The following is a 25,059-nucleotide window of genomic DNA, read 5'->3' on the forward strand; positions in this document are numbered from 1 at the left end:
TCAGTCGTCGTCGGTCCTCCGGACTTGTAGGACCTCCGGGAACCCTGGAGCTGCCGAGCCACCTGAACCTTCTCGACTTCCTGGACTTCCTGGACATCCTGGACTGGCTGGTGACCTGGTCCTTCCTCCACCCCCGGAGCTGCCGAGCCACCTGGACCTTCTGGACTTCCTGGACTTTCTGGACATCCTGGACTGGCTGGTGACCTGGTCCTTCCTCCACCCCCGGAGCTCCCGAGCCCGCTGGACCATTGGGACTTGCTGGACATGCTGGAGACCTGGTCAGGGTTTCAACCCTGGTCCTTCCTCCACCCCCGGAGCTCCCGAGCCCCCTGGACCATTGGGACTTGCTGGACATGCTGGACACCTAGTCAGGGTTTCAACCTTGGTACTTCCTGCGGCCCCTCGCCCCCCTGGCCTGGGTTACCTTATTCGGTTGGTGCCGGTGAAATTTTGGGGTTCGTTAAGCCATTTAAAATTTTATTATTCTGCCAAAGTCAAAACTGACTTCCCTCTCTATCTGATTGCTTTCTTCGATTGATTTTCATCATCTGTCCGATTTCATGCATTCCTTCCAGGATTTTTGAACGAATCGTTCTATTTCGTGTATTTCTTCGATGGGTTTGCATGATCTGTCCTATTTCATGCATTTCTTCGATGGGTTTTCATGATTTCTGTTACTCTTTCATGCATCTCTTCGGGGGGTCTACATTCCCTGCTCTCCTTCATGTATCTCAACGATGGTTTTGCATGATTTATTCTACTTCGTGCATTTCTTCGATGGTTTGGCATGATTTATTTCTTTTCATGGATCTCTTCGATGATTTTGCAAGACTTCACTGATGTGTTTCCTTTCCCTGCTCTCTTTGATGTACGTATCTCTACGATGGGTTTACATGATTTATTCTATTTCATGGATTACTTCGATGGGTTTTCATGATTTATTTCTTTTCATGGATTTCTTCGATGGCTTTGTATGACTTTTGTCACTCTATCGCGCGTCTCGTCGATGTGTCGTCATTCCACCCTCTTCTTCGTGTATCTCTGCGATGGTTTTGCATGCTCGTGCGTGCTCTGCTATTAGTGGAAATTATCCCGATTGGCACCAATTCATTAAGTTTTTTCTCAGTTTCCTTCCAGGTTGACCACACCATTGCTAATATAACGTAGTTGATTGTTTCAGCATTTCCGGTTCAGCCCTTCGCGGGGAAGAAACTTAATAAGATGATACCTACTTCTTAGAAAAAAACTAGTGAAAAGAGTTAGTGAAAGAAGACATCTAAGGAAGCCTAGGTTAATTTATTATAGCATGAAGTATTTAAGGCCCCATGTAAAATTGCGAAGTAGTCACTAAATCATCAACTTTGTTGCTCTTTTGTTGGCTCCTCATCTCCGATGAGGAGGTCGCCGCTGGTTCCGTTTTCGGGAGCAAGCGACTGAGCATGGAATCGGTATGGGTGGATCAGTTTCATCCCCTGGTGTTCTTGTCGAAAGGGAAAAGTTTCGGGCGTAGGGGGTGTACCTTTTGGTACACTGCCTGCGTAAGTCACCCGGTCCGATTGCCCAATCTCCCTGTTAGACGGCTTGAGTCAGGTCAAGTATTTGCTCCTGGCGAGTCGCATCGGAGCAACAGGAGTCGTCTGGGAGGCGCCGAGCGCTTTTCCCTTTCGACTTGGACAGCAGGGTGGTAGGAACTGCGCCGTCCAATACTTGTTTCATGCTTACCCTTCGCCTTTCCTTCTTTCCTTAATTGCTTTTAATCGAGTGATTGCTTGGCAGTTCCCTAGATTCTATATCTAAACCGAAGGGATCGATGGAACTTTGTTTCCATCCATCTCTTTGGTTTAGATGGCTTAATGTACAGGGAGATCGATGGAACTTTGATTCCATCTATCTCTCTACGGGTCTCGAAACGCAGCAACCTCCTCGCGGTGAGACCTGGTAATCGGTGAGAACCGAGCTGATAGCTGCGATTGTAAAATATTCTAGTCGGATATAAGAATTTCTGTAACTTGCAATCCCCCCCATAAACATGACTCCTGTATGAAAGAAGCTAATTCCCTTTAATTCGCGAAAAAAGTTCTCGCGCAAAGATTGTGAAATCATCTTTGCTAATTCCAATTCTACCTTTAACCCTTTAATTCGCGAAAAACATTAAAAACATTCTCGCGCAAAAATTGTGAAATCAACTTTGCTAATTCCAATTGTACTCTCGTTCTCCGTTCGAACACTGATTCCTCTGTCACTTTTTATACTCGACATTCCTTTATTGGCCACAAATCAATTCAGTGCTCAGATTTTCAGCTTCGGTTTTAAGGAATTAAAAAATTATGCTTTCGAGGCGACACCTACTGACGTCAAGTAGGGGAGGAAAACGTGACGTTATAACTCGTAATCCTAAAAGTATCATTTTTATAACTATTAATTCAGAATAAATCTTATATCTTTTAGACAAATAGCTCGATACTTTAAGTAAAACGACACATGGGTTGGAAAAAAAAATGATTCGCTTAATCACGTAAAAACACCGGCGCTATGTCATAAAATAAGATAATAAGGCTAAAACAGCTCCGACGACCTGTCAATTTCGCTGTCTTTCGTGTATAGAGACATGGTCGCTCAGTGTGCCTATGGGTAGAGGGGAAGGGGGAATTAGCTTCGAGACGCGACCGCGTCTGTTGATGCTGCAATTCGCGGACATGTCAGAGAACGGTTGAGGGACTTGCCAAAGCGGAACAGGCACGCTCGCACGCGTACACACGCATACGCGCGTTTCGGTCGAGTAAGGATAATAATTGCCTTAGCCTGCTGAAAATTCATTATCCGCGGGTTCGTTAGCGAAAGTCCCGCCCCGAACTAATGGATTTCGGATTAACAGCGAGGGGCAGGAGCGCGATCGCGTGGCCGGAAGCCAGCAAGAAACTATGCAGAGGCGGCTGAACTTTATTAAAACCGAAACAATACAGCTTAGGAGACAATAGGCTCGATGGTGGGAAATGATACTGCGAGGCAGTGAACGAGGAATCAAAAGTTCTCGAACCAGCAGCAATTTTCTGCGAAAAGACATATTCCTTTCTATATTCGATCATCAATGCTCTGATCTGAATAAATCCTCTGGCAAACCTCCGTCGTTCTAGATTTACAGGTTCAACTTCGAAAACTGAACACTATCTCCTTTAGACCCTGTGCAATCTTGATCACTACCTATACAATCGTTTACTAATAAAATTATTAACCATCGACTGGCAAATGCAGGGTTAATTGTTGGCCCACCCTTAATATTTAATTAAATGTGCTGATTATTCGTGGCAATTTTTCATTTTCTGTTTTTGCTTTTATTTAGTCAGTAAAATGTTTTGTATAATTGTACTGATTAATGCTATTCACTCAGGGTAACTTTGAACGCGCTTACCATATTGCGCTTGTTTTTGTATTTTATTTTATTTTTTATTTTGTAATTATTAGCATTTATGTTCTCTTTCTATTATTATTGTGTTTTGTCATTAGTCTCAGGGTTAGACTTAACAGCAGCAAGTTGCTGAATCTCGCCCAATACTTCCCCTAGTAGCACGAAATATTAAATACACGTACATCCAATATTAAAAAGAGGTTCAATCTCTTTTTGATATTTAAATATAGATACAACATTTATTCTAGATTAATAAGCAAATATTTAATATTCATTTAATATTAGAAAGAAATATTTTCGTCCAAATATAAATAAAATATTTATTTAATAATAGAAACAAAATCTTTATATATTTTTTTAATGTTCGGGAAGTATTCATTTTATATTATTAAATTTTTTTTCAAATATAAAGTAAACATTTATTTCACATTTTCAGTATGTTTATACAATATTTGGAATCAACATTTTTGTCATATTAAAAAGTGTGGCCAAAGAAATATTTGTTTAATATTTTGAAAAAATATTTAACCAATACTTTGTGCTCTCTTCGTGTTTTTGGGGAATGTAATAAAGACGTATTATTATTATTGCTTCTTGGATGACACAAGGATTTCAGATTACAACAAGATTAGATTCTAATACAAAAGCCAATAAGGTAGACTACTAAAGTGCACTTGAGTGAAATAAAATTATGGATCCAAACGGACCCTGCATGCGACATGTCACCAACCAATCCCGCTAAATAAATAATAATTCCCCGAAGTTCCACTTACACTCAAGCCGAAAATACCTCCAAAACGGAGGCGTTACACGAAATAGGTTGATATCCCCCCCCCCCCTCTTAATATCCCCCATACCACCCCTCAGGATTCATCATACCCAGCTCACCGCCGCGATAATTTCGCGGAACGATATCGATATTCGAGCACGTACAACCGTATCCACGTATCGATTCGCCCATCGCCTCTCGGCCCTTCTAATCAAGGAAGGCCAGAAAATCGTGCGCGATACAGCGCCGGGGAAACACGATACCGCTCGGCTCGCATCGAGTGTAACGTGACGAACAAAATGTGAGAGGACTGTCCGAGGGAATCTATACGTCTCCGCGGAGGGTAAAAGAAGAGGAAAACAGGACGGGAACGCCGGCGGGAGAAAGAATCGTCCGCGGAGTATAAAACGATAGAGAAAGGGGAAAAATTGTGGTGCGCGCAGAGACACGTGTGCGACACGAGACGCCCACGGTTATCGCGGTCTGCGGCTATCGGGTACGCGTGCACGGCGTGCACCGGCGATTTCACGGACGGATCGTGCCTAATACCGAAACGCGGATTTTACAGGGCTTCACGGGAAATCAGGATGATCCTGGCGGGCGCCGAACGGTCTATTAATCAATCGGCGAGGGGGAACATCCTAGTGACGTTTCGTATTAACGAGGCTGGATATCATTTGGGGATATCCATCCGGGAGATTTATCGCGACTGCGCGGACGAAAGGGCTGCGGCCGGAGCTCGTTTCGCCTGGAAGTGAATTTATCACGAAGAAGATGGATGATGAAGAACCGTTCCGTGCGCGGGGCTTTTGGACGTTAGAATTTCGAGTCGAGAGGATCAAGGCCTGGAAAATTGAATATCCGTCGAGTTATAGGGAGAATGATTATGATGTAAGCACCTAATTGAGTAAATAGAATGGCTGAAGTGATGGAGATAATTGACTCTTCGATTCTAAACCTCGCATGGGGTAAAGGACCCAATTACTGTGACCCTAAGCTATTTTACTTAAAGTAACAAATAAACCTTGTGAAATGATACATAAAAAATTTAGCATACAATTGAAATTGTTGTTTATTCGATACAAAAAACAGTGCTTAATTTTGTCTTCGTTAAAGGGGTATTCTCGTCTAGAAGACCAATTTTTTGCATTTCTTTAGGAACGATGTACAAAAAAAAACTACACAGTTTTCACCGATGAGCATTATCCACGTGTATTTATTAACATTTCACTTAGTTGTGCAAAAATTTCAACGATATATAATGATAATAATTAATGGAGATATGGGTCACCTCGTAAAGCGTGTGCAAAAAAAAGTTGCCGCATGATACACACGATTCCGGCTGTTCCGCTGATCCAAAACGAAAAAACAAAAAGGATTCTTAATCAGTAAGAGCGTGGCTATAGCCGGTAGCAGATTTATGAGAATAAATTAAAAATTCACAAAATGCCGGGACTTTGAATTTAAAACTCTTCATTTCCGTGTTTTTTTTCGTCTTTAAACGGCTTTAAAGTGGTGAAAAAAACTATTTCGCCTTCATTCTGCTACCGGTTAGAATAATGTGTTTTCCGAAGGTGTACGAAAAAGATGGACCAGATTGGCCCACTAGAAGTTGAGATATCGCGTGTACCGTCAAGAAAAACACCGTTTTGAGAAAAACCCATATCTCCATTAATTATTATTACATATGACTGAAATTTGTTTCTCAAGTTACTGAAATGTTAATAAACACGCGTGGATAATGCTTATCGGTAAAAAATGCGTAGTTATTTTTAGGGTCGTCCCTAAACAGAATAGAGTATCTACTCCCTCTAGACGAGAATACCTCTTTTTGGATAAGACGATGAAAAATTTTAAGCGGTTATTAGGAGAGTGAAAACGATGACTTCCTTACTAGCGAAACAGAAAACAAGGCGTTAAAGAAAATGCCAATCATACCAATCTGACTTGCGTATAGTTTCTTTTATGTTAATAAAAATACGAGTCAATTTTACATCGTAAGTAAAGTGACTGTCGAAATATCTGGAATTGTAAGTCGTAGTTTTTCTTTTAAGTTACGTTATCATAATTAGGGTAAAGGTACTTGACCATGTATCAGTAGTTGACAACTTTTCAGAAAAACATGAAAAATAAGGTTTTTAGAAATGCAACTATCTCCTTTCAACAGCGCGCGCGCCGCGGCTCCTAGCACCCACAGTTCGCCAGGTCTGAAAACCTTATTCTTCAGGTTTAACTGAAAAGTTGTCAACTACTGATACATGGGGTCAACTACTGGCACTTTCACCCTACTACTCTTCCACTTTATTTTCTTACAATAAAGCTACATTCTGTTCTTAATTTTTTTATAAAGTATTACACGAAAGTTGAATGTTCACAGTACTTAATTCACTCGCCCGCTACCGCTACTCTCCGCACCTCAGCGTAATTCCTCAGTAAGCACACCGTTCCTAAAAGTTGCTGCAAACGGATATAAACCTGCCTCATTATTCGCTACCCCCTTTCAAGCACGCGGCCGAGACTTGATTTACGTTAAACACAGCCGAGATATGAATTCCAGCATCGGAAGATGGACGTTGGCCAAAAACCACCGTTATCAGCTGTCACAACAAGAATGTTCCAGCGGCGACGCGAAGCGCACGACACGCGATCTCGCGCGGCCAGAGTCGATCGAGCTATCGCGCAAGAAAATTATCTAGAGTGTATACACAAGTAGGGGAGATAAGCTGTATAAACGGTGGGCTCCGCGAGTGCATTTGCGGAGTGCTGCATCGGGCGCAGTGCTCGCAGGCGTCGAAAACGCCGGCGACCGAACGACGGGCAACAGCGGGTGGCCAGCGCCCGGTATCTACGCGCTTCGGGCGAATAATCCGTTAATTTTCCAGGACACGCGTGTCCCGGGGGCACGGTAGCCAGTTTGCACGGTGCATTCCGTGACACGAGCCACCCCGAAAATAACCGCGGAGGTTGTTGCACCGCCCCATAATACGCGGAGAGAGAGAGAGAGAGAGAGAGACTGCGCTACACGGCCGGTCTCCAAAAAACGTGCTAGACGCGACAGAGTTTCCACCTCGTTTCCACGTCCCGAGTCCTTTGGAATTTTCGGGGATATCGGGTTGCTCTAACGCGAGGCGCCATGCTGCAGCCGTTGCGGTATATCTCGAGGGGGTTGAAGGCGGCTTCGTTTTGGTTATTGTCGATGTTTCTGATACCTTTGTAGCACCATGCTGCGAAGAGGCTTTTTGTAGGCAAATTGGGATCTGTATGCGCAGCGTTGGACAAATTGATTTTCTCTATCTCGTATTGTTTTCGATATCGAAATTAAACGGGGGAGAGGATGAAGGTATGAAGAATTTAGCAGGGGTATTACTTTTTGGTAATTGAATCGTGAAATCAGAAAGTTTTGTGCTGGATTCTATAGAGGTCTGGATTCCGGAGAAGTTAATATCATTTTTTAAATTAAGGGGTAACGCCACTGTAGCGACGCAACAGCGTAGTGTATATAAACGCGTGTATGTAAACGCGTATTTCTCGGAACCACGTCTTTCAAATTAGCTCGCACGCACAAGTTGAACAAATTTTGTTCGATTTACTTGAAATTTTCACAGAAGCTTTTAAACTGTATCTCCATAGAAATACGTAGCGATATTGTAAAATATTGTTTTTCTTTGGCTCCGTTCATTAGTCCAGTACCATTTTTAGGTGAAAAATTGCTCATAAAAGTTTCCAACAAATCGTAAAAATCGGTACGCATTTCTATGGGGAATATAGTTTAGAAGTTACTGTGAAAATTTGTTTAAGTTATGCTGCAAGCCAATTTGAGAAACGTGGTTCCTAGAAAACGCGTTTAAAGTGCCATTTTGAAAAAAAAAAGAAAAAATAGCTTGGAACTACTTAAAATGTGTATAATAAATCCGTTTAGGCAGGTTTTCGAATTATTTCTCTGTTTACCCAAAAACAATTGTCAAAGTTACACTACGCTTTTGTGCCGTAACAGTGGCCTACACCCTTTAACCTTTCGAGGACCAGCTTTTTTAAAAAGAAAATAGTGGTTTTCAGTTTCCAAAAATTTCACGTATATTTTGTGCGGAATTAGGACTTGCACAGAGCGCCAAAAGGGGCTTTGCCGATCCGGAACGGGGATAAAATTTTTAACATTTCCTACTTTCAAAAATACAGTGTCTGGGGATTTTGATACTGCTGATTACGAATCTGTAGTCGAATTGTAAAAATGTTTGACCTGAAAATGAACGCGTACCAAAATTCAGAGAACTTGTTTTTAACGTTACTTTCTATATCATCTTTTCTTCTTTCCATTTTTTTTAAAATTATTTTTGATATTTTTGTGTAGATTCAGGAATTATTTTATTGCTCCCTATTTCTTCACACTAACACACACATGCATATTTAGACTTTAAATGATTTTTAAGTGGCGTGCTTACTCGAAGCCCCGAAAAGGGCTTGCCGGTCCCCTAAAGGTTAAACTCAAAGTCGAATAATTATTCATCCAACAAGCAATCCATCATTACCGAAGAATATTAAATTTCAGCTTGCGCAGATGCCTGCCAGCGAGTATTAATAAAAGGAGACACTGTATTTTTACGCGAGGAAGAAGCTAGCGACGATTAGCTTACCCTTCGGAAAAAAAAACATACGCAAGGTATCACTGCAGTGAATCAAGATTAACGTTCGGCGTGCAACACTTTTAAGCCGTGTAGGACAACCACGGCGAAATATGAAGAGCCGTCGAGGGGCTTAAAAAGCTTCCGAAATAGCTTAAACGCCGAAAGAGGATTATTCCAAGATGGTGGCCTCGGACAACGGACTAAATTTAGTAAGCGAGGCCGAAACCAGCGGCCAAAATACGATGAAACACCGTGGGACGGCTCGTCTAGAGACGAGAATTCTCTTGGGTCCGGGACAATCGGAGCATAGTTGCTGCGTGGGCGCGACGCAGGGGGTTGAATTTCGACGAACATAAAATGGGAACGGGGATGGGAAGCGACTTTTTGCACGGTCGCATCGCTAAATCGCCTCGTTTCACCCGTAATCGCATCGATTCATCGCGGTCTTTCGCGGAAAAATTTGCGACTCCGCCAAGTTTCCCTTTCGTTAATCAATGCGCACGATTCTCAACGAAGGTATTAGTTAATGCGGAAAAATAATTTCTTATTATCCGAATAGCTTGCGCGGATACCCGCCTGTTATTCAAATAGTTCGAATCGATGAAACGCACGAACTTTCAATGGCCGCACTCCGACGCACGGTGCTCGAAACTAATCGCGCTTTCATCTGCCAGAGCCAGCGGATCCGCTGTCGCGGTTAAGGAACTTAATCGCACGTATTGCAAAATATTAATGGACCTCGGCTGATTTCCCCCAGTCCAATCAACAGTTTAATCATACGGCGCACGTTCCCCGGGCGGATCAACAAATCCGCCCGGCCAATTTGTTAACAGGTGAAATTTTATGCAAGAACGGCGGCATGGAAACAGGGAACCACCACCACCGATCGCGCCCCCTCGGTCCTTCCCCCGTTTCGACGGCGGACGTTCGCTGCATTTCGCTCGCAGCGATGCAATTACAGGGCTTTAATGTTCACGGAATGCCACGGGGCCGTTTCCAGCTGGGAATTTCATGGCTCGATGGTGATATTAGCGAGCGACGGGGATTGGCGGCGGGGTCGGAGTAATGTCGTTCCCGGAATTAAGAGATCGAATCGATGTTTCAGTCTGCGCGGTTCTCTTCATCTTCTTGCGGGCGTCTCTGTCGAGTGGAGTTTTAAAAAGCCGGGGAAATAGTCCTGGATGCTCGATCCCCTCTGAGAACTGTCGAAAGGAACGATGTAAATATGTCCCTGTTAGCGATCGAGTGCTGATGAACTTATCGATCGTGATTTATCAGTGGCAAATTATTAATAACCGTGTTTAGCTAAACGATTGAAAATCGATGTTTGGAGATTTTACTAGTAGATTTTGGGTTGTGCGATCGTTAGATGAAGGGTTAACACGGAGAATTAAATTAAAGGGTGAGATGGCGAGGGTGTATGCACTTTTCGTGGCAGAAAATGGTAATTTTCTGCAGCATCGGCAAAAGATTTTATTATCGAATATTATTTGAATAATTTATAGAAGCATCTATGCTATATATATATTTTTTAATACAACTTCCTGCATCCAACTTTTAAAAAGCAAGTGAAATGTCTGTAACACTGATCGATATTTAAATACCTACATCTTCCTGTTTGTATTCAAAATTTTGAATAAAGATACAAAGCAATTGATTCACTGCGGAATCTCGCTTATTTGAGCTGAAATAAACTAAAGCCTCGCTTAAGCTGATCGTAAGTAATTCAATGAAGAAAAAGAAAGCACCAAAAGCCAATTACGAGGTAGAAACTCTTTAATACCCATAACTACTGCGCGAGCAAACCCGTCGCTCAAGAATTAATTGCGAATTGCGCTGCGCTCAGTAATGAGAACACCAAAAGTTTTCGTACGAACTTAATTTAATCATTGGAAGCAAGCTGAATACTTTAACACCGCTGTGGATGCAGTTTTCAGGAAAATAGAAATATCATTCAGTAAACCAAACTTATCCGTACCAATTACTGGTGTACACCTTTCCTTCTTAAAAGCAAATTTATGTGAGAAGTTATTATTGCGATCAACACAAACATCGTTCAGTTAAGCAGTGCTGACAGAAATGTTTATATAATAAAATTGTAGGTACATGGATAACAGGTATCAGAGTTTAAGAATGTGTTTAAATACAGTAGAACGCAAATCATTAAATATCTGGAAACAAAACAATAACTGATTTACAGCGCTTTCTAATAACTGCTCGTACTTTCATTGAATAAAGAAGCAGGCTTACTATTTGACACTGTAGCTTTTTCCCCAATTCATTCTGGAACAGTCTGTGAAATTCCTGCGGGACTATCTGTCGCGATTTCGTTAATTTACAACGCAATATCGAGGAGTGACGCTTCAAGTATGATCCGCATTAATTTTAATGAGACGCGAACGCTGGTATGCCCGCGGAACACCGAATTTCATTTGCAATGCTGGCCACGTTAACTTTAACCGTTGCAGTTATTTATAGCCGGTAATCAAGCTGCGAATAAATTGGATTAGTTCGTCCTTGGAGGAATACATTTTGCCGTTTCGACTATAAATTACGTTCAACCTATCCGTGGGGCTTTAGCGTGAATAATCGTTCGGTATATACGCCGATAGCGTTATTCAATTTCTATCGTCAACGAGAAGGACACAGAGGCGAGATCGATGGGCGGATAAATTTGGTCCAGTATATTTCACGGATCCCGTTTCTCCTCTTTTAATGAGGATTTCCTACAGAAACGATGCGATGCTTCTGTTTCGATTCAACCGTTCCATTATTTGCCAATAAAATGAATCAACTCAACGTGCGCCTCGATGAGGTATGCTCGACGGTCCTTCCGGGAGCGAATAATTAATATTTAATCCGTTGCTGTACGTCAGCACGAAAAATCATTGAAAAAGTGGATGGAAAAATTGAAATTAATTCGTTTCAATTTTCGCAGCCAGCTGCAGCCTGGACAAAGATTTTCTTTCGATGCTAATATTCCATAAATTTCTCAAGTATTCGTTCATTTTAATGTCGCGCGAACGGAACAGAAATCCTGGAATGGTACAATTTTATCCATGATAAATAGGAAGTAGGATTCTTAATTATTTAATTTAGATTAATTAATATTAGCCACGCGTGCGTGACAGGTAGCGTCAACTTAGGAATAAGTAACGTTAGTAGAACTCCATATAGCTGTACACAAAGTGTGCTCACTGAGCACTGTAATATATTGGGAACTACGTATTCCAATAGTTCCCATTCTTCCAACCATTTCCACAATCGCCAATAATGTATCATCCGAATCCACCTAAATCCATCCTAAACCTCGTTCCATCTCGTCACTCCCTCGCCTATTCCCAAAAGCATTATAACCACCACATTTCCTCACCCTCGTTCATTACTATTTCACTACTAATTAAAAGCACTGGTATGTACAGGTATATCGTCGGAGCCATCAGACTCAATTGCAGTCAATTTCTTAGCTAGTAGAACTAACAAGTTCTACTAAAACCATCCTGAGATTTCTATGTTTCATATATTACAACTGAATTTGAGTATTAAGGATGTATCGGACGTACAATATTAGACAAAAGTATATGAAATTGCGTGTAAAATCAGTGGAAATTAAAATCGTTATAACTCAGCAACCATTTAGTGAATTGATTTAAAAATTTTGCCGCACTTCAGGAAGGTTACAAATAACAATCTCACAAATTTTCATCAACTTGGTAGCATTCTGAAGATAGATCCGATACATCCTTAAATGAAAGCAAGATTATATGAAAATAGATGCAGGAATATTCTTTTTCACTACAAACACACGTAATATACAGTAGCGGACGAAAAAGTTACCGCTTTTCTGATTTTTTGATCGATAATTAAAAGCTGCATACAACCCTGTTAAAGTTGAATTTATTTAACTAAGAAACAAAATTTGTATATAAGATTAAGCAGAAGCTGTACATTTTTACAACCGACACAAAAGTTACCACAGAACAAGTATATTAAACACATCCTAAAGTTGATGTTGAAAATAATAAAAATAAAAAATCAGAAAAGTGATAAATTTTTTGCCCCCTCTACTGTACATATTTCTATTATATTATATCACAGATATTATACTTGGTTTGACATAAACTTAATAACAACATACGAGGCTTGGAAATTTTTCACTGGTTTTATAGTCATGCAACACATTTTATTGATCTTGCACTTGATCCAAATAAAATGTCCAGTTTACGAACAACTAGGCTGCACCCCCCCTCAGGATCCATTGCAGTGCCATAAAGGTTCGTGTCGACAAATCTCGGGGCGAGCAATCGCTCGAAATGGTATATAACAACGTTATTGCGATTTTAGCCGACTGAGTTTACGGGGGAGAGATCCAGATGGAAGAAGCCGGGGGCCAAACGAGGGAGATTGATTTTCAAAGGGCGGCTGGGAGGGGTGTGTATCGTAAGACAAGAGTATCCCGCCGATGCTCTTCGCCGATGCAAACAGTGGATCCATTAAGGGCCAAGGTCTGGGGCCCTTATAATGTTTGGAGATAGTACGAGGAGGATGCTTTCAAACGGCGAACAGATAAAAGGACAAAACACGACCGGGGAGATAGTCTTTTTTCTTTAAACAGTCCCGGGAAGCTTCCAGCTGGAGAGTTCGCGGACATAATGGACCGAGTCCAGCCGGGCTAGATGGCTCTGTGTAATTTTGGTCTCGCAGCGAAAACTCCGCTACGACGCGGCATTGGGATTAAAGTCTGCGAAAATGCGCTTGGTCGTGGAATCACAGTTTTCTTGTTCGATCTGCAACTAGGGCTGGGACTGTTTGTCGAATTTTTCGGTATTCGAATATTCGAATACTTCAGTTGCTCAATTATTTGGCGAATATAATTCGAATATCAAACTATTCGAATACTATTCGAGTATCCAAGTATTCGAATACTATTCGAGTATCCAAGTATTCGAATACTATTCGAGTATCCAAGTAGTGGAATACTATTCGAGTATCCAAGTAGTGGAATACTATTCGAGTATCCAAGTAGTGGAATACTATTCGAGTATCCAAGTATTCGAATACTATTCAAGTATCCAAATATTCGAATACTATTCGAGTATCCAAGTATTCGAATACTATTCGAGTATCCAAGTATTCGAATACTATTCGAGTATCCAAGTATTCGAATACTATTCGAGTATCCAAGTATTCGAATACTATTCGAGTATCCAAGTATTCGAATACTATTCGAGTATCCAAGTATTCGAATACTATTCGAGTATCCAAGTATTCGAATACTATTCGAGTATCCAAGTATTCGAATACTATTCGAGTATCCAAGTATTACACTGATGAATAATAGTACTAAGAGTAATAAGAGTACTAGTGAATAATAACATTCGAATACTCAAATATTCGAAGTTTATTCGTAGCATTCGAATACTTGTAAAATATTCGAATATTAAATTATTCGAATAGTCCCAGCTCTATCTGCAACGCGATGTGTTGGATTCGTTGTGCATTTCTTGGTGGATGAAATATACAATTACTCACGAAAGTAACATATTTTACATACTAAATCCACTTCAAAGTAAGAATTCGCAATTCTAATTCACATTAAGATAAACCTTGATTAATATATTTTTCTTTTGGGTGCATTCAATTGAAAAATGCTACACAATTTACTTAAACAAGTATTACCCGTGAAAGTAGCAAAAAAATTTTCTCCCAAATTCAATATTTAATTTGTTAATATTCTTTTAATATTCCCGCGATTTTATTGTAAACTTTAATCTATTATGCACACATTCCGCTAATTTTCTGCGAAATTAGGGCTTCTCTTGGTCCATTCTTCTAGCAAATTTTTTTGAGGTACTTCTTTGGTAGTTAATACTGAATAAAAATATATTAACCTAGGTTCATACCAATGTGAATTATAATGGGTAATTCTGAATTCAACATTACTTGTGAGAATCTGTATGTAGAAGAGAAATTCAGTTGAATTTGTGGGCGTAATGTTGAACTTAAATACGGTGTAGGTTGTGGAGGACTCGTGAGGTAATTCCAGGATTTTTTAATTTGTAAGGCTCCCGGGATCTTTGGTTGTGTATCAACCCTCGAGCATCGTATTTGAAGAAGTGAATAAATAATTGATGAATGAAGAGGTATCAAACGGTGCTTGAAAGCCATTCGTTTTCTACTAACGAAAGAAAGTGCAGCCCCACTTGAGAACAAACGCATAATAACCAGTTATTACGTTTAATAGACTCGTGGAAATATAAACCGTTTCCTCCTTCAACGTTGTAATTCAATTCGAGATCTCGTCCCATTGTGGGAGTACGTCTCGAAAGCATTTCAAGTCGTTCACGTCTTTCGCGTATTAAACGGTTCAAATATGCTTTGCAAGCTTCAAAAGGTCAATGATTGATATTTTAAAGAAATATTTATAAAAAAGGGTACTTTTATACATATTTCAAGTGAATTATGTATCTACAAATTTTAAATAAATGCCAAATGTACTATTACTACCCACTTCTCCATCTTTTCTATAAAATACACCCATCCTTTCGCAAAAAAATTACAAACGCAATGAGAAGAACGATAACCTGACTGAGCTAAAATTAAAAAATTCCTACGTACAGTGATGTAAACATATTAAGACAGAGGAATGCAGGGAAAATCATCATAACGAGGGCACGAGTTATCCAAGTTGCTCTACGCGCTAACTGTGCACTTTTCACGTGAAAAGCCAGTGGAAAAGTGGCTAGCGAAATGCAGACGAAAAGTGCACTCGACGGAAGTGCAGAAGAATGCGAATGGCCTGGCTGCGTGCTCTCTGAATTATGCTCGCGCTTATACGCGATTTTTTTTATGATATTCGTGTTCCATAAAACGGATTTATCTTGCCTTGTAAAGAAAGGTGTCAATCTTACTTGCGTCTACATGTTTATTTACAAACAATTATACTTTCGACTTTGGGCTTCATAGAAAAGATGAATTTGTTAAGATTCATTCTAGGATTAAACCGTCGAAGATGAATGTTTAAATCTGTTGTGTGAAACTTAATATTCCTTGTTAATTAAAGGGTCCTTGTAGAAGACACTGTAAGTGCCAAAAATCAAATTCTATACCATAGCATTGCCATTGGCATCTAAAACATATTCCGATAAAATTTTTGTCTTTTAATTTAGGGACTTACAGTGTTTTCTACCAGGACTCTTCAATTACAGATCATTCCAACAGTTTAAATTTGAGTAATAAACTACCCACCAGAGCAAAATTTCACTAAACAAACATTCTAACAAGCCATCAATAATTGCAGCAGGACAAAAGAGTTTTCAGTACAATCACCAACAAGCAAATGACAGGAGTGGCCATTTTTTGCCACACCTGTTGAAGATTTTTACGATGTGACACCTGAATGTTAACTATATGTTAAATATGTACACTTTATAATATGGAATTAGAACAAGCCGAAGGAGAGTAATATTTATATTTAAAATAGAAGTAAAAATGTTTATTTTTGAAAGCGTGGTCTAAATACGGGCTACTATTAAAATAATCTGAAAGAAAAGTGCAAGCTGCACATTATCAGATTGAAATATTTTAAGACACGTCCAAAATGCTAATAAAAAATAAACTTAGATGCTGATGGTTTATTTACAGTAGTCACAGATGTATATGTCCTTTTCGACACCTGTACAGGCAATTTTGTGCTCACTGAAAACACCTCACCAAAAGTTCTCCCTCTGTGTCATCAGAGAAAAGTCCTTCGCAAAACATTGCAACTGGCGTCTTGGTCATCTGGGTGCTCCCACTAAGTACTTTTACACCTTTTCCGATAGAGCGAAGCACCTACTACGACCCGATACTTCAATTAGCCCATATTTAGACGTCTACTGTTTAATTTACATTATCGCATCTCAGAAAGTTGACAATTGACTCGAGGATCTAAATAAACCAAGACCAACGCCAGTCCCAACATTTCCACCTACGAATCGCTAATAGAAAGCAAAGTTCCCAATATCGTAGCTCCGCTTCAAAGAGCAAAGCGTGCGCGCTAATTTGAGAATTGATATCCTCAACACCCGCTGCAAGTCCACGTTGGAATAATTTCCGTCGACTCTCCCCAGTAATCGAATCACTTCGAGTATCACTCGAGGCATTCCGCCCCGGTCCCTCCCCCTAGCGCGAAAACCATCCACCGTTCATTTGCATTTAATTCTGCAAAATAGCACGGATCCCGATTTCGCTTTCGCGTCGAGCTCTCGTTCGCTTTATCTAGGCCCAGTCCGAGATACCTGCAACGCAGCCCGCCGCAGAAAATCGCTTTCCCTTCCCCGCGTAATCAAATAAGACTCTGCAAACAAGAATCCAATTTCCCCTCCGGTTTCTGTTGCTGAGGCCTAGCGACGCTTTCTTCGGCGCGGCGCGCCTCCGAGGCACGGGAACGAAAGGTGGGCCCCTCTCGCAGGGGAAGAAATTTTAGGTTGCTCGTGCACGGGGCGCGGCGCTTATGGAGTATGCAAGACGTGGAAGTGGGCTTCTTGGGTGGATTCTGAAGAGACTTTGGGATTAGGGATGTTCGAGTGCCGGGGATATTCAAGTAGCTTGAAGTAGTAAGAAGTAGGTGGAAGTGAGGGAGTAGGTGGTCATTCGAGGGATAATTCAAGGGGGATAGTTACTTGGTGGATTCGAGTAGCTCCACACGAGACGAGTGATTGATCGTTTGTGTAATAACTCAGGGGGGGATAATAATTCGATGGAGCTGAGTAACTCGATATAAGCTCGGTAATTAATTTCTGGCGTAATGATACGAGGGGGATAGTAACTTGGCGGATTCGAGTAGCTCCGCATGAGCTGAGTAATTATTTAATTAATCATTCCAGAAATAAATCAAGGGGAATAATATCTCGAAAGACTAGAAGAGCTTCGTTACTGAAAAACCTCGAATTTATCTGAGACACTGTAGCACAGTAGACCCGAGGAGTGATTTTTCAAAAGGGCATATATTTCCATTTTTGCCTTGACCCTTTATGGTCACTGTGGGTCAAATAGACTCGCGTTTTAACTTTGGAACTTTAAAACATTAAAATAAATTTAAAACATTACCCCTATCAGATGGAAGAATAAAATGTACGCGTACTAATGAACAAAAGATTTTTTAATAAACGTAGGTACCACAGTTTCTTGTGGCTTAGAAAAAATTTCTACGCGGAAATGTGCTCTTTTGAAGAATCACTCCTCACCCTTTGCAAAGCCCTTAGGTCTTTAACATAAATCAAAATACATGTTCCACACGTTCCCTCGCTACCAAGCCTCGCTCTCGTTTCTACGCCACCAGATGTATTCTTCAGCGCGTGTTTCTTCTTCCTGGTGTTGGTTTTCCCGTTGCTCTTTGGAACGAAGTCCCGGTAGCAATAAATTGCTCGAGCATTTATCCACGTGGCAACGATTGACATAACACCGTAACACGTGTGCCGAGCATGTGCTGCAGCCAGAGGGGTACGCCGTAAGGGTGTGTAAGGAAATTAGGCACAGAACTCCCAAACCGCGTCAAAGAAGGACCTTCTTTTAAACTCTGCTGCGCGAGGTTTCTGTAAACGGGTGCCTCCTCGAAACATGTAAATCTCCCCGTCAGGCAACTGCGAGCTACATTTTTCTTTATTTCTCCGGTTCTGTAAACGAATGCCGTTCTCTCGGGGTGGTTTCTGTTTTCCATCCGCAACGCGTTACTTTCCCTGTACTTTTCCTCTTTTGCTTTCGCGGAAGGCCTTTTGTTTCGACGCACTTGCACGGCACGTTTAAAAATACGACTGGTCTGTTTCAAAATAAGAAGTTTCAGGAATTTCTGTGGGGCAGTAGGTTGAAACGTGCAGCGGGTGGAAACAAGCTTCAAAAAGAAACATATAACTGCAAATACTTCGCGAGCACTAAAAATTCAAACTTCTCACTTTAATTGGTTTCCTTTGCAAGTGGGGATTGTAATACCGGTAAGCCGGTATTTTTTATTGTACCATTTTATATTTTACGTTCAGAACAGTTTTCTTTGCATATATTTTTTATTAAAAAAATATTTCTTGTAATATTTAGTCTTACATTTTCAATACCGGTAAATTACCAGTAAACCGGTCTCGATTGAGAACTACCGGTAATTGAAGAGACATGAAAATTTACAATCCCTATTTGTAAGTACCCACCCACACAGAAGCACGAAAATTTCCCCAAATTCCTTCAGAAATCACATTCTTATCACTGAGAAACACTTCAAAGCCGCTTTATTATCGTTCCAAACAAATCGTGACTGACGAAGACTCTATACTCGACTGGAAACCCAGTGAATGACTCACGGAGGTAATAAACACGTCACGTCTGCTAAGAATGCATATAAATAATTAATCGGCCTCTGAAGATGCAATTTATGCTCCGTCCCGACGCGTGGGCGTAAAACGAGTTTCAACTGTTCGCGTTCAGCCTGTTTTCCAATAAGGAGAACACTAACGAACATCTGCAGGTTCGTTAAGTAACCGAGTTCATCGATACCGATGCGCTACCAAGTAAACGAAAAGTGATCCGTCTAATTCATCGAGCCCGATAAAACGTCAGCTGAGAGTGGCGTCTGATAAAATTCCCAGCGTTCCGAAGCCCAAGAAGGTCCATTTTATCCCGACGTGCAGTCGCGACGCAAATGTCCATTCGCTTAATTAATTAGGAGGGGGGCTCTGGTTACACTGTCCCTGACATTAAATTAGTCAGGCCGCTTGATTGTCGGGGCTCCAGAAACGCTGTCAGAATTTTTACGGCCACGTCGCATGAGAAATTCGGGTGTCGCGTTGCGGGCTCGATATCCGATTTCGTTCACCGAATGCTTCACAAAGGAGCCGTTTCGGAGTACGACTCGTTTGTACACGTAAAGCTTTGGCGGGAATCGGCAAACATTTTCCCTTGGTTCCTTCGAATTGGATGACTCGGAAGATTTCGGAAAATTTTACCACCGACAATGGTAATTCGGTTAACCGAACATTCCGATTCTTTTTTAATTGCGCAGGTTTGTACAGTACCTCGATCGAAGCATTAGACAATTTTGTCGGTTCTTCAGGGTGAAAGCACCCGTTATTGTAATATTTCAAAGTGAAAAAAAATGATTTTTTTTTTGAGTTTAGACTTCGCAGGGCCGTTCCTGGCGGGGTTGCAGAAGGTGCCCCCGCACCTGGGCGGCCAAACCTAGGGGCGGCCGCAGGCCATTTATTATATGTGAAATTTTGATTAATAAGAATAATAATCGAAGCTCTTTTGCATGATAACTGTTTAAAATTATGTACGTATAGATATGAAAGTAAACGCTGCAAATTAAATTCTTAATAAAAAAATATTGAATTAAGGGGAGGTTCCGGTCTAGAGCCCCAAAAAAATAGGTGATATTTAGGAATTAATTAAAGCAAAACTACTGTATATAATTTAATGGGACTTTTTGCATTGTATTAAGGATGTCTTAAATTATAGAAATATATTTTTTGTTTTATAATTAATCATTGCAAACGGCCCTGGGTAGCCGTTAAAGTCAAGGCGTCAAAAAATTCATCCAAATCGATGGCGCTGTATCTCCAAAAGTTATTATCCGATTCGACTGAAACCTTTTTTATTTTGAAGATTATTCTTCTGTCTAGGGGGACTAGAAAAAATTACAAAAAATGACATTTTTTAGAAAAGAACGACACTTCAACTTTGAAATCACTTTCCCCTGTATTTGTCGTTCTTTCAACGCCTTTAAAAATTATAAATTTTTAATTTTTTGTAATTTTTTCTAGCCCCCCCCCCCCCCTAGCCAGAAGTATATTCTTCAAAATAAAAAAAGTTTCAGTCGAATCGGATAATAATTTTCGGAGATACAGCGCCGTTTTACGAACTTTCACGAATTTCAACAAATCCTTTTAAACACGTATTCCTAAAAGATTGAACATTCGAAAGATGAAATAAAAAAAATCGACATTTAGACCGGAACCTCCCCTTAACAAGGGCGGCAATATTGTTTTTGCACCTGAGCGGCCAAAACCCAGAGACGACCCTGAAAAACTTCAGTCGGTCTCCGAGACACCAAATCGCAACGCGCCCACTCTAGATTTAAAAAATGAGTAGAGGATTTCTAATACAATTTCATTTATCTTTCCTCGCAAGCAAAGAGTAATTCTCAAAGTAGAAATGATGCGAATAAACTTTCCACCTGTCCCGATACCTGAAAAGGGTATTTTAAACTTCTACCCAGGTTAAGATTGATATATCGTAACGAGAAATGAAAAATCTCAAGAGGCCAGGAGCATGTTTCTTCGGTAGACTTTAAAATTCCATGGAATTCTCTCGGAAACGTGTTACCTGATGGAATGCGAGAGGATCTAAGAAACTTTTCTCGCCAGGCGAGCACGAGGAAACAGGAGAGGCGAGCGGATCGCAGATACGTCTTCAGGGGTCTGTCAGTGAACTCGAGTCTCAAACGCAATTTTTTACCGTATCTTCCAGATAGAAAATTTCCCCGATCTTCGAGCAACTATCCGGGGGAAAAGGGAAGTATGGATGCAAACCGTTCGGTTCCGAGGGAACCCGGGAATTCTCTCCGCTACCTTTCTGCTACGACCACAAAACACCTGCGCGATACATCTCCATTAATCATGGACGTATCGCGCAACGCAACAAAATGTATTGTACACTCCAGTGATCCATCACAATTTCCCGTGTTTCTATTTCTTGTCTCCACATCTTCGCGAGTAGAATGGAAACAATTTCATTCGCTTCGGAATAGCAAACTGCAGGTAATACCGAATAAAACTACTGCAAGAAAAACTCCATCGCTTCTTTTTCTAATTCCCACAATTTTCCGACCATAACCGAGCAAATCTCGTCTACTTCGCAACAGCAAGTTTTATAAACCGAAAGAAAATTTGCATTGCCTCTGCTTTTAATTCGCACATTTTTGCGACCACGATTAAGAAATGTTCGTCTTCTCTCGGAATAGCAAGTCGTATTTAATACCGAAGAAAGCTACTGTAAGAATATTTTTTTTACGGACGAAGAGGCGAGACACACTGCGGATCGTCGATTTAAAAATCCATTGGCATTAGCGAGGAGTAGCGTCACGAAAATAAAAATGTTAACACGCTCGATGACTTAAGCCCGACCTTCGTCCTCCTGTTTATTGAATCGCCCGACCGCCCACTTTCGTGCACTTGGAATGATCTCATCTCTGGATTCCTTCTACGGCCATGCTTTACTGTACGATACATGGCCTGTGGCAAGAAGAGGCGGTTAAACGTGTGTATCGATGGTTTCGAGGCATTACTGCGGTATCGCGAGCGGTAAGGGTAGTGGAAATCGGAGACGAGCAACATGGACGGTGCGGATCGTAAGCTTCGGATCATTTCTTGCTCTGAACCGGGAAAGGATTATTTCGTGGAGCGTCAGTAATTCGAATGGGCCTTTGTTTGCAAGGCTGCCAGCATTTTCCGCTTGATCGAAGAAGACAAATATGGCAACTTTGTGTACAGAATTCTGGGGTACAGTGAAATCTCCATTATTCGAATGGTTCGGTACTTGAGGAGAGTATGTTTATATAGAATGTTCCTTTAATTACAGAAATATTCTTTCGTAAGGATCTATAAACTCTTGTACTGTACGCGCCAATTTTCTTAATTTTCTGCAAGAACCTTTGAAGACTTTGCAGGATTAAAAGGACCAATTTCGTGGATTTAAATATGGTGGAGCTGAGAGGGACCTAGGAATATTTTGGTAAAACTGCTTGTTTCAATATTTATGTTATTAACGCTACGCAACGATAGGTAAAGTATTCCCAGTTTTCAAGCCTCTGATACCTTTTATAATCTCCTTTTGCTATATATTTGTGGAAATAATATCCATAATAACATTTTATCGTAAAATTATAATAATTCACTGCACTGCTGTTACAATTAATAATCATTCTGAGTATAGAGAGCGCATGAGTTTCCTGCTGTCAAGGATATCAAATTCAAAATAATTGTTATTCAGTTACAAGTAATTACACGCTGAACATTCGAAGTAAAATATTTAAAGGGCATGGAATTGCGGTGCGTGATTCTCTTTACTGGATATTTTCTCGCGAAACTGCATTTCAATGTGATAATGCAAGAAATAAAAATTGTCTGTCTCGAGATATACAGTGGTGTATTTTTATCTTAAACAGCATTATCAGGAACTTAAGAATCATGGAACACATTCGATGATTAGCCGAGGGTTAACGGAGCATATTTGAGGAATATTTCAGTGAAGATTATGAACGATAATGACCAGAGATAGACTTAGAAATTCCACAGGCTACAGCTAAACTTTCTCTCGAAAAATTTTGAAACAAGAATCGTCGGAACGTCTAACGACAGCTCTAAAATTAACTCCAGGATGTCTTTTGCAACGTTCAGTTTCTCAAGGCTTACGCATCTGTTGCGAATGCAGTGGCAATGTTAGATAAGTACTTAAGCTTTTTTTTTATTACCAGAAAAGGTGCAACCGCACTTTCTCTTTGATGAAGAAGAAGCTACTCTGCATATTACATCGTATAAATGAGGCGTTCAATAATTATTAGCATCTACAAAGTCAATAACTTAAGTTCAATAACTCCCTTTACCTCTGTCATAATAAAAAAAAAAATAAATCTTATCTACGAGAATATTTATACGAATAATAAAAAATCCCAGAAGTTCCCGAGTCAAACTTTAAAGACCAAAACATCTTGAAACCAGTACAGGGCACTTATTCGGCTAAAGCAGGACACATCTAAACACTTTCGTCTCTAAAATAATAATAATTCTCCAAACTGACACGACTGTTATTATTTCATAGAATAATACGAAATTTCTAAACTTATATGTTATTTCGAATTTGTATAAACAGCTTCTATTCGAATACAATACTCAGCCGATTATATCTTGAAACTAGACAAACGCTAGCTTGAATAATGCCCGGCGCAACTCTGTACCGGACGCGGGTGCGAGAATATAACCCTCGCTACGTGTTCACGATTGCGCTGCTTCCAAACCGCAGAAAAGCACGGAACACGCCCGACGCGGTGACTCATTAGGCAAGCTCACGGTACCATCTAACATAATACATAGCTGGAAACGGAAAGATTTCATTAGCCGGGCGATTCGGCCGAGCGGAGCTCCGAGCGACCGTGATTTATCGTTAAGCGGGGCAAAAAACAGCGAAAGCTCAGCGGTTTCGTTCCGAAGCGACCGCGTCACTTCTGTCACGAAGTTATTAATAAACGCCATCCTGTCATTGCCACCGTGCAGCCATGATTGATCCACCCGTGCACGTCGGCACGCTGCTAACGCGCGACTTTAAAATTCAGATACCGTTCGAAAATATCGGAGGAGTCAATTGAGCGCGGACTCGTCCCGATGGACGGTTCCAAACCTCATCCCGAACAAATCGCACGTACTTACGCGTCGCGCGAAATATTTCCACCGATCTCTGCGCGCGACATCCAACCAGAGAATCATTCGGAAATGGATAATCAGAATAACATTGTACCTCGTTTAATATCTCAGGCGTATCCCGGGCCTCCCCGCCAAGCCAGCGAACAAACTCTCCTCGCCAATCCCTCCGTGTTCACGTTTCCCTCGAGCACCAATTCTCGACGCGCATCCTCGTCCCTAGGGGGCTTTCGAAATCCCTGATCCCTCGACGAGGCAGTCGAACTTAAGCTAATCACTGCCGCTGGACAGGCGAACTTCCGAGTTCACCGAAGTGGCACGAGCATCATAGCCGGCCGAGTATCCTCGAGCTCTCGAATTAAGCTTTACGAGACTGTTCCGACCGATCGCACGATTGTCCGCGGTGGAGCTCTACCATCGAGGGGGTCCCGTCGATCGAGCTCCTTCGGAGTTTCGGTGACGCGCGATCCCGAGCCGGAAACCGTCGATTTCTCTGCCTCGAAGCGGACACGTTGGTGGAAACCGAGCCAGAGGAACGAGCACGATGCACGGTGGGCGCGCGACACCGGGCGCAGAGCACCGCAAGACAAGAGGAACGAGACGACGAACGTCCGGAGCGCGTGGCGTGTGCGCATCGACTGCTAACTAACTTCGCCCGACCGGCATCGAGTACGATCGCTTGTTTCCGTCCCCGTCCGACCGCGGTGCGTGCCCGACTCGACCCTCTCGCTCGCGCCTGTTTATCTCCGTTCCTATCGGCCCGTCTTCTGTCCTCCCTACCAACAGACTGCCTGTCCTCCTCGCGCTCGAACCGAGGCACAAACG

General features: G+C 41.4%; 1 protein-coding gene across 5 annotated transcripts in view; it reads right to left on the minus strand.

The window, feature by feature from the left end:
• The window catches only part of C3g (C3G guanyl-nucleotide exchange factor), a 78,375-nt gene that overhangs the window by 29,853 nt on the left and 23,463 nt on the right, over positions 1 to 25,059 (minus strand). Inside the window, exon 1 of one of the 5 annotated variants that reach the window (XM_076818726.1) lies at positions 24,332 to 24,933. The exons of the other annotated variants lie outside the window; for them this stretch is intronic. The gene's annotated coding sequence lies outside the window, so the exon portion shown is untranslated. Of the gene's footprint in view, positions 1 to 24,331; positions 24,934 to 25,059 lie in introns of those variants that run through there. 5 annotated transcript variants of the gene reach the window in all.

The sequence above is a fragment of the Andrena cerasifolii genome, chromosome 8, assembly GCF_050908995.1.
Source record: "Andrena cerasifolii isolate SP2316 chromosome 8, iyAndCera1_principal, whole genome shotgun sequence".
Taxonomy (NCBI): Eukaryota; Metazoa; Arthropoda; class Insecta; order Hymenoptera; family Andrenidae; genus Andrena; species Andrena cerasifolii.